A 9,622-nucleotide genomic window follows, 5' to 3' on the forward strand; every position below is an offset into this window, starting at 1 on the left:
ATAAAGAAGAAGAGAGAGAATATCCAAATAAACACAATCAGAAGCAACAAGGGAGATATTAGCACCAATCCCACAGAAATACAAACAACCATCAGAAAATATTATGAACACCTGATTGCATATAAACTAGAAAATATGGAAGAAATTGTTACATTCCATTCTTGGACACATATACCCTCCTAAGACTGAACCAGGAAGAAATTGAGTCCCTGAACAGACTAGCAATGAGCTCTAAAATTGAGGCAGTAAATAGCCTACCCACCAAAAAAAGCCCAAGACTAGACAGATTCACAGTTGAACTCTACCAGGTGTACAAAGAAGAGCTAGTACCATTCCTACTAAAACTATTCCCAAAAATTGAGGAGGAGAGACTCCTCCCTAACTCATTCTATGAGGCCAGCATCATCCTGATACAAAACCCTGGCAGAGATACAACACCCTGGCAGAGATACAGCAAAAAAAGAAAAATTCAGGCCAGTATCCTTGATGAATATCAATGCAAACACCCTCAACAAAATATTGGCAAATTGAATCCAGCAGTACATCAAAAAGCTTATCCACCATGATCAAGTAGGCTTTATCTCCAGGAGGCAAGGTGACTCAGCATATGTAAATCAATAAATGTGATTATTCATCACATAAACAGACCTAAAGACAAAACCAAATAATTATGTCAATAGATGCAGAAAAGGCTTTCAACAAAATTCAACATTCAACGTTCATTCATGTTAAAAGCTCTCAATAAACTAAGTATTGAAGGAACATACCTCAAAATAATGAAAGTCATATATGACAAACCCACAGCCAACATCATACTGAGTGGGCAAAAGATAGAGGCATTCCCTTTGAAAATCAGTGCAAGGCAAGGATGCCCTCTCTCAACACTCCCATGCAACATAGTATTGGAAGTATTGGCCAGGGCAGTCAGACAAAAGAAAGAAAGAAACGACATCCAAATAGGAGGAGAGGAAGTCAAACTATCTCAGCAGACAGCATGTTCCTATATCTAGAAAACCTCATAGTCTGCACTCAAAAGCTTCTTAAGCTGATAAACACCTTCAGCAAAGTCTCAGGTTACAAAACCAATGTGCAAAAATCACCAAAATCACTAGCATTCTTATTCGCCAGCAATGGTAAAGTCAAGAGCCAAATTAGGAACTAACTCCCATTTACAGCTGCCACAAAGGAATAATATATCTAGCAATACAGCTAACTAGAGGAGTGAAAGATCTCTATGAAGAGAACTACAAACCACTGTACAAAGAAAAAGAGATGATACAAAGAAATGTAGAAACATTCCATGCTCATGGATAGAAAGAATAGAAAGAATCAATATTGTTAAGATGGCTGTACTGCCCAAAACAATTTATAAATTCAATACTATTCCTTTAAACTACCATTGAGATTTTTCACAGAACTAGAAAAAAACTGTTTAAAATTCATATGTAAGCAAAAAAGTCCAAATAGCCAAGGCAATCCTAAGCAAAAAGGACAAAGCTGGAGGCATCATATTACCCAACTTCAAACTATACTACCAGGTTACAGTAATCAAAACAGCATAGTACTTGTACAAAAACAGACATCTAAACTAATAGAACAGAAAAGAGAACACAGAAATAAGACCATAAACCTACAACTACCTAATCTTTGACAAACCTGACAAAAACAAGCAATGGGGAAGGGATTAGCTATTCAATAAATGGTGCTGGAATAACCGGCTTAACCATATGCCAAAGATTGAAACTGGACCCCTTTCTTACACCCTATAAGATATAATTTAAGATGGATTAAAGACTTAAATGTAAAACCCAAAATTATAAAAGTAATAAATGTAAAACCCAAAATTATAAAAACCCTGGAAGACAACCTAGGCAATACCATTCAGGACATAGGCACAGGCAAAAATTTCATGACAAAGACACCAAAAGCAATTGCAATAAAAGCAAAATTGGCAAATGAGATCTAATTAAACTAAAGAGCTTCTGCACAGCAAAAGAAACTATCAACAGAGTAAATAGATAGCCTATGGGATGGAAGAGAATTTTTGCAAACTATGCATCTGACAAAGGTCTAATATCCATCATCTATAAGGAACTTAAACAAATTTACAAGAAAAAACAAGCAACTCCATTAAAAAGTGGGCAAAGGACATGATCAGACCTTTCAAAAGAAGACATACATATGGCCAACAATCATATGAAAAAAAGCTCAATATTGCTGATTGCTAGAGAAATGCAAATCAAAACCACAATGAGATATCATCTCACACCAGCCAAAATGGCTATTAATAAAAAGTAAAAAATAACAGATATTGGCAACACTATGGAGAAAAAGGAATGCTTATACACTGTTGGTGGGGGTGTAAATTAGTTCAACCATTGTGGAAGACAGTGTGGTGATTCCTCAAAGACCTAAAGACAGAAATACCATTCAACCCAATAATCCCATTACTGGGTATATACTCAAAGGAATATGAATCATTCTATTATAAAGACACCTGCCATTTTAACTGGCATAAGATGGCATCTCATTGTGGTTTTGATTTGCACTTCTATAATGACCAGTGATGATGAGCTTTTTTTCATATGTTTGTTGGCCACATAAATGTCTTCTTTTGAGAAGTGTCTGTTCATATCCTTTGCCCACTTTTTGATGGGGTTGTTTGTTTTTTTCTTATAAATTTTTTTAAGTTTCTTGTAGATTCTGGATACTTGACCTTTGTCAGATGGATAGACTGCAAAAATTTTCTCCCGTTCTGTAGGTTGCCTGTTCACTCTAATGATAGTTTCTTTTGCTGCGCAGAAGCTCTTTAGCTTAATTAGATCTCATTTATCAATTTGGCTTTGGTTGCAATTGCTTTTGGTGTTTTAGTCATGAAGTCTATGCCTATGAAGTCTGTGTACTGAAGGGTATTGCCTAGGTTTTCTTCTAGGGTTTTTATACGTATGTTTATTGCAGCACTATTTACAATAGCAAAGACTTGGAACCAACTCAAATGCCCATCAATGATAGACTGCATAAAGAAAATGTGGTACATATACACCATGGAATACTATGCAACCATAAAAAAGAATGAGTTCATGACCTTTGCAGGGACACGGATGAAGCTGAAAACCATTATCCTCTGCAAACTAACACAGGAACAGACAAGCAAACACTGCATGTTCTCATTCATAAGTGGGAGTTGAACAATGAGAAAACATGGACACAGGGAGGGGAACATCTCACACTGGGGCCTGTCGGGGTCGGGGCAAGGGGAGGGAGAGCATTAGGACAAATACCTAATGCATGTAAGGCTTAAAACCTAGATGACGGGCACGTGTATACCTATGTAACAAACCTGACTTAAAGTAAAATAAAATTTAAAAAGACACTTGCATGCATATGTTCATTGCAGCACTCTTCACAATAGCAAAAACATGAAATCAACCTAAATGCCCATGAATGATAGACTGGATAAAGAAAATGTGGTACATATACACCATGGAATACTATGCAGCCATAAAAAAGAACAAGATCATGTTCTTTGCAGGAACATGGATGGAGCTGGAGGCCATTATCCTTAGCAAACTAACACAGGAACAGAAAAACAAATACCACATGTTCTTACTTATAAATGGGAACTAAATGATGAAAACACATGGACACATAGAAGGGAACAACACACACTGGGGCAGACTGGAGGGTGGAGGGTGGGAGGAGGGAGAGGATCAGGAAAAATAACTAATGAGTACTAGGCTTAATACCTGGGTGATGAAATAATCTGTACAACAAACCCCCATGACACAAGTTTACCTATGTAACAAACCAGCACGTGTACCCCTAAACTTAAAACAAAAGTTAAAAACAAAAACAGAAGATAAATGTCTGCATAGGTATCAGATATTATAGTCATTTTGATGGCAGTGCAATTACATTTCATGAATAAAAGAATGTCTAAGAGGGTCAAATAACTTACTAAATAAGGCAAGTAAAGAATGATTCATGTGAATATATAAATATTCATAAAAAATTGCTACATCTTGTGCAACCTCTGCCTGGGGATGAATTTTGTTGATTTGTACTTTTGATCTTTCAGTTAAAATTTCTGCTCATTCTGATTTCTAAAATCTGCTTGAAGATAACACATTCGTTATCCACAAACTCAGATCTTACATTTCTGTATAGTTGTGCATCACAGAACCAGATTAGAGTTCCAGTTACATCTGTCAATTCAATGACCATTAAGCCACCTTCTTTGCATTTTCAGATAAAGATGATTAACTTGAAAAGGGAATCCATTTCTTAAAGGCAAATATTCTACCTTTTTGGTTATAGAAAGAAATTCTAAAACCATGATTTGTTTTTTCAGAATTAATTTTTTCAAGGGTATGAAACATTAAGACTACTTAATGCTTAACATTTGTTATTTTAATAAGAAGAGCTCTAATTAAATACAAAGACCACCCTCCTTCTGCTTTAGGTTGGACCTTTGCATTCCTTTTACCTGACAGTAGTGTGTGTGCTTACTAGTAGTTAGTTATCTGTGTTCATCTCTTTCACTACACTGTCCTCAGAGCCTAGACCAATGTCTAGCACACAGGAAGGCCACAAAACAAATTTGTGGCCTGTCTGATTGGTCAACCCCATTGGTTCTACCTCATTGGTCCCTCCCTGTCCCATCTCCCTGGCAGCATGCTAGTCAGTGTGTTATCAGCTCACATGGACATTGTCACACTCCCCTCCTCACAGACTGCTCACCTCCAGTGAGCATGCCTCATGCAAGCCATTCCGCACACTTCTGGTGAACCCACCTGCTAAAATCCTTTGTCCATTACCTTGCAATTCTCAGAACCCTTGACTAGATTCCTGTTGCTCACTGAAAGAAGTTAAGCATGGCAGTTAAAAGTAGGAATTCTGGAATCAGACTGTTGGAAGTCAAATGCTGGCTTCCACATTAATAGTTGGGTGACACTGGGCAAGTGTTACACAAAATTAGTATCACCAGTGTTAGAATCAAGTCCAAATTCCTTAGTCTAGCCAAGGCATTCTACCATCTGATCTTAGCAAGTATGTTCAATTTTATCTTTTTCTCTTCTACCCCTTCCCCTACACTGTGAGCCATCTCCTGAGGCTGATCGATCTATATCCAGCTTTCCTACTTCCAGAGTTTTGGGGCCCACTAGAATGTCTTGCTACTGCTCTTTGCTTACATTGTTCATATCATTTTCATCCTTCAAGGAACACCTCAAGTCTCCCTGCTTCCACAAAGCCTTCCCTGATGGGATCAGGCCCCACTGGTCTCACCTACAGCTCTTAGGAATCCTATCCCATATTTTTCAGTTAAGTAAATAAGTACTTCCCAAGGCAACTCTTACTTTTTTCACACATACATTATTTTTAAACCTTAAACATATGGTTCAACTTAGTTCATAACACACTATCATTGTGGGTTTATGGAAGAACCCTTATTCTATTTTCTTGTATTATATTATTTATTTTATTTAAAAATGTCTTCTTTTTATTCCCCATTTCTCAGTCCTAGTATTCGTTCATATTATACTCTTTATTTCATCTTCCTTGTTACTTTTCCCCTCAGCTTTATGTTTTTAAGACCTACCCATTTTCATAGCTGGATACACGACTCTAGTTTGTTCCTTGAAACAGCTGAACAGCATTTCATTCTTTTTGCTTGGACTGCATTTTATTTCTTCATTCTCTCATTGAAGGGCATGAAGCTTGTTTCCAGTTTTTTTTTATGTAAAATGCTGGGATGAAAATCTTTGCTTAGTGCTCAAGCTTTGCTTGTGTGCCTGTTCATTCTTTTATTGAAAATATATTTGTCTGGTGCCAGTCTGTGCTAAATACAAGTAGGTACTGGGGGTACAGCATGATTGGGAGTAGACAAAATCCCTTCCCTTTTTTAGTGTGGGAAAAAAATAAATAGACAATAAACACACAATGCTAGGTTATATAAGTGCAAGGAAGAAAATAAATCAAGATAAGAGGACAGCAATGGAAGAGGCTGTTTCAAATACAGGGGTCAGGAAAAGTCTCTCTGAGAACGTGGTAACATTTGAATAGGGACGTGAATGAAGTTAGAGAGCGGGCCACACTAATATCTGGAAAAGGAGCATTCCAGGCAGAGGGAATGGCAAGTGCAAGACTTGTTCCAGAACTAGCAGTGGGTGAGGCTAAAGCAGACTGAGTGAAGGGAGGCTGGAGGGGAGCACGGGAGATATGAGACCACAGGAATAGGCTGGAGCCAAATCAGATAGGGTCCCCAGGCCATGTAAAGACTGATGCTTCTATTCTGAGTGAAGTAGGAAGGATTTCAAGGAAAAGAATGACAAGACCTGGCTTTTTGAAATGATCCCTCTGGAAGCTGAGTGGAGAATAGATGACAGGAGAGTAAGGATGAGAGGGAGAATCCAGTTAGGAGACCGCTGCAATTGTCCTGAGAAGAGATGGTGGTGCTTGGACTGAGTGGTGGTGGTGGAGGTGGGAGAAGGGTAGGAATACTGCTGCAAATTTGGAAAGTAGAGCCAATGAGATTTGTTAATAGACTGGATATGGGGCATGGGAGGAAGAGAAGCATCAGGGGTGACCCCAAGAGTTCTGACTTGAGCAGCTGGGAAGATAAAGTTGTGCCATTTATTAAGAGGAAGACAACAGGTAGAACAGGTTTCAGGGGAAAACCAATGGTTTGGTTTTAACATTTTAAGTTTGACTTGCTTATCAGACATCCAAGTGGAGCTGTCAAGAGGTTAGTTCTGGAATTTGAGATTAAGGTCTGTGCTAGAAATAAAACTAGAAAGTTGTCCTGGTACGTATGATATTAAAGCCAAGCTTACACAGGGAGTGAGTGTAGACTGAGACGAGAACAAGTAAGGGACTGAGCCCTGGAGCAAGGCAACACACGGAGTCTGGGAAGGGGATGAGGAGCCAGCAAAGGAAACTGAGAAGTAGACGCCATGAGACAGAAGACTCAAGCAAGAGAGAAGCATCCCTGGAGCAGTGAAGAAAGGGCTTCAAGACAGAGGAATCCATCTATTATGTCACTGGTATTGATGGGCCCGATAAGGGGAAGACTGAGAATTATAGACAATTCTTTGGAGACATTTTGCTGTAAAGGGAAGCATAAATATGAAGCAAAACATAAAGGGGAATGTATAAAAGAGGGATGTTTTCTTTCCTTTTTTCTTCCACTTTCCTCCTCTCTCTTCTCTGCTTTCCCTTCCTGCCCCTGTCCCTCATTCTCCTCCTCCTGCTATGTGGGGACTGCTGCAGCATACTGGTGTGAATGACCCAACAGGTGGGAGAAATTGATGATCAGGAGACAGTGGTGACGGTCTAGAAATATGGTTCATGAAGAGATGAGAGAGACGGAAAGAGTTAGTGTCAGGAAGGGAGCAAGGCAGAGGATACAGGCACACTTACTGGTAGATTGGTAGATTTGGCAATGGGAATGTGGGGAAATATTTTTCTGCTTGCTTCTATATTCTCAATTCAATAAGAAGTGAGGTCATCAGCTGAATGTGAGGAAGAAAGAGAAGATACGAGAAGAAAGAAGTTGAGGAGAGTGATGGACTTGAGAAATATGGTAAGATTACCAGGAACCCTGAAGATCAGTTTGATTCATAGACCAGGTAGGGTGGGAGTGTGGGAGTTTGTGTGGGGCCTACACATAGAAGAGGATTTGTGAGATCATAGGGTGTGCATCTAGGCAAACCCACTAAACATTGCTAATTGCTCTCCAGAATGACCTTGCTAGTGATTTATGGGGGTTCTACCTCTCCGAATTCTCATAGGCACTTTAGGAAATCGAGATTTTTTAATTTTTTCCACACTTTTCACATAAATTTGTACTTCCCTATATACTTCTCATTTCTCTGATTTTTTTTTTTTTTTTTTTTTTTTTTTTTTTTGACGGAGTCTCGCTCTGTCACCCAGGCTGGAGTGCAGTGGCACAATCTCAGCTCACTGCAACCTCCGTCTCCGGGGTTCAAGTGATTCTCCTGCCTCAGCCTCATGAGTAGCTGGTACTACAGGTACGTGCCACCATGCTCAGCTAATTTTTTGTATTTTTAGTAGAGATGGGGTTTCACCATGTTAGCCAGGATGGTCTCGATCTCCTGACCTCGTGATCCACCCGCCTTGGCCTCCCAAAGTGCTGGGATTACAGGCGTGAGCCACCGTGCCTGGCCCATTTCTCTGCTTATTAAGTTGAGTATCTCTTCCTACGCTTGCCAGGCTTTCCACTTCCCCCTTTTGTGAAACGCTTATGTGTATCTGTCCTAATTTGTGTTACCTGGAAAGCAGGTCTCAGTCACAGACTTGGGAGCAGGTCACTTATTCAGAAGTACAAGCAAGGGAGTAAAGACAGCAAGAAAAGGAAAGGAGAAAACCCACTAAAGGGTAAGTTATGGGCAGATAATTGCTGTGGGCAACCAGGGCTCAGTCCCACTGAGGACCCTCTGAGGACCTGTGTTGAACATACCTCAGAATTGTCCTACCAGGATATGGGGAAGCTAGGCTGTTTATATGCTATTCACTGGTCCTCTTCGGTTGAGAGCTGCCCCTGGCGAGATTCAGCCACTAACTTGTCCAATTTGCACTGAACCTAAATTGAGCAAGTTCCCACAGCACCTGAAAAAACCTTGAGGCTGAGAAAGAGTGAGCCTCCCACACAGGTGGGAAGCAGTGTGCATGCTGGGACCATCGATCATAACTGCAGGGGAACTCAGAGATGGGCCAGGAATGTGGGCAGGGCATCAGCAGGGTCCCCTACGATATCCTCATCCTTTTCTTATCCACTTGCAGGAGTTTTCTGTGTTCTCTAGTTATTACTTTTTGTCAGTTATTACCACTTTGTCACCTCCAAATCTATCATACATCTGGTAACTTTGTGGTATCAGAAATTAATTTTGGTGTCATTAACTCCATTGATTGTTTCCCTTGCGGTCTGTACTTTTTAGCACCTTACAAAATTCTTCTCCATTCCAGTGTCACAAAAAACAATTCTACATTTACTTCCAACAGATGTATGGCTTTGCCTTTCATGTTTAGGCTTTTACTCTACCTAAAGTTTATTTTTGTATATAGAAAAAGGCGGGCATCTACTCCAAGTTTTTCCCACATGATTAACCAGTTTTCTAGGGACTATTGATGAATTCATCTTCCCTTTACCAGGCTATGATGCTACATACATATTCCAAGTTCCCATGGACATATGGATCTGTTTCTAGATTCTACCCATTTGTCATTCATTCAGTTCTTCAACCTATTCCTTATATTGGCAATTGTAATTTTTTTATCTAGTACCTTTGATTGGCTCTCCTTCAAACCACTTATTCTTGTTTCATATTTGCAATGTTTTATTTGGTATTAAGATTCCTGTTCATGTCTGTCAATAGGTCTGCTTCTTTTGCTGTAGGCTGTTCTGTTTGTGGTTATTCTTTCATAGTAACTGTTTTTCTTAAATTGTCCCAAGATTTTGTTTACGGTGGTCTCATTGTCAGTCCTTTGAGACCATCAACCACCTCTGCTCATTAGGCTAACTCGGGGAAGTAGCAAAAGCCCATGGCCAAGTGGGTGTGGGGAATGGATGAGATACCTTTCTTTTTTTTTTTTTTTTTTTTTT

This window comes from Rhinopithecus bieti, unplaced genomic scaffold (assembly GCF_001698545.2).
Source record: "Rhinopithecus bieti isolate Rb0 unplaced genomic scaffold, ASM169854v2 scaffold_12, whole genome shotgun sequence".
Lineage (NCBI taxonomy): Eukaryota > Metazoa > Chordata > Mammalia > Primates > Cercopithecidae > Rhinopithecus > Rhinopithecus bieti.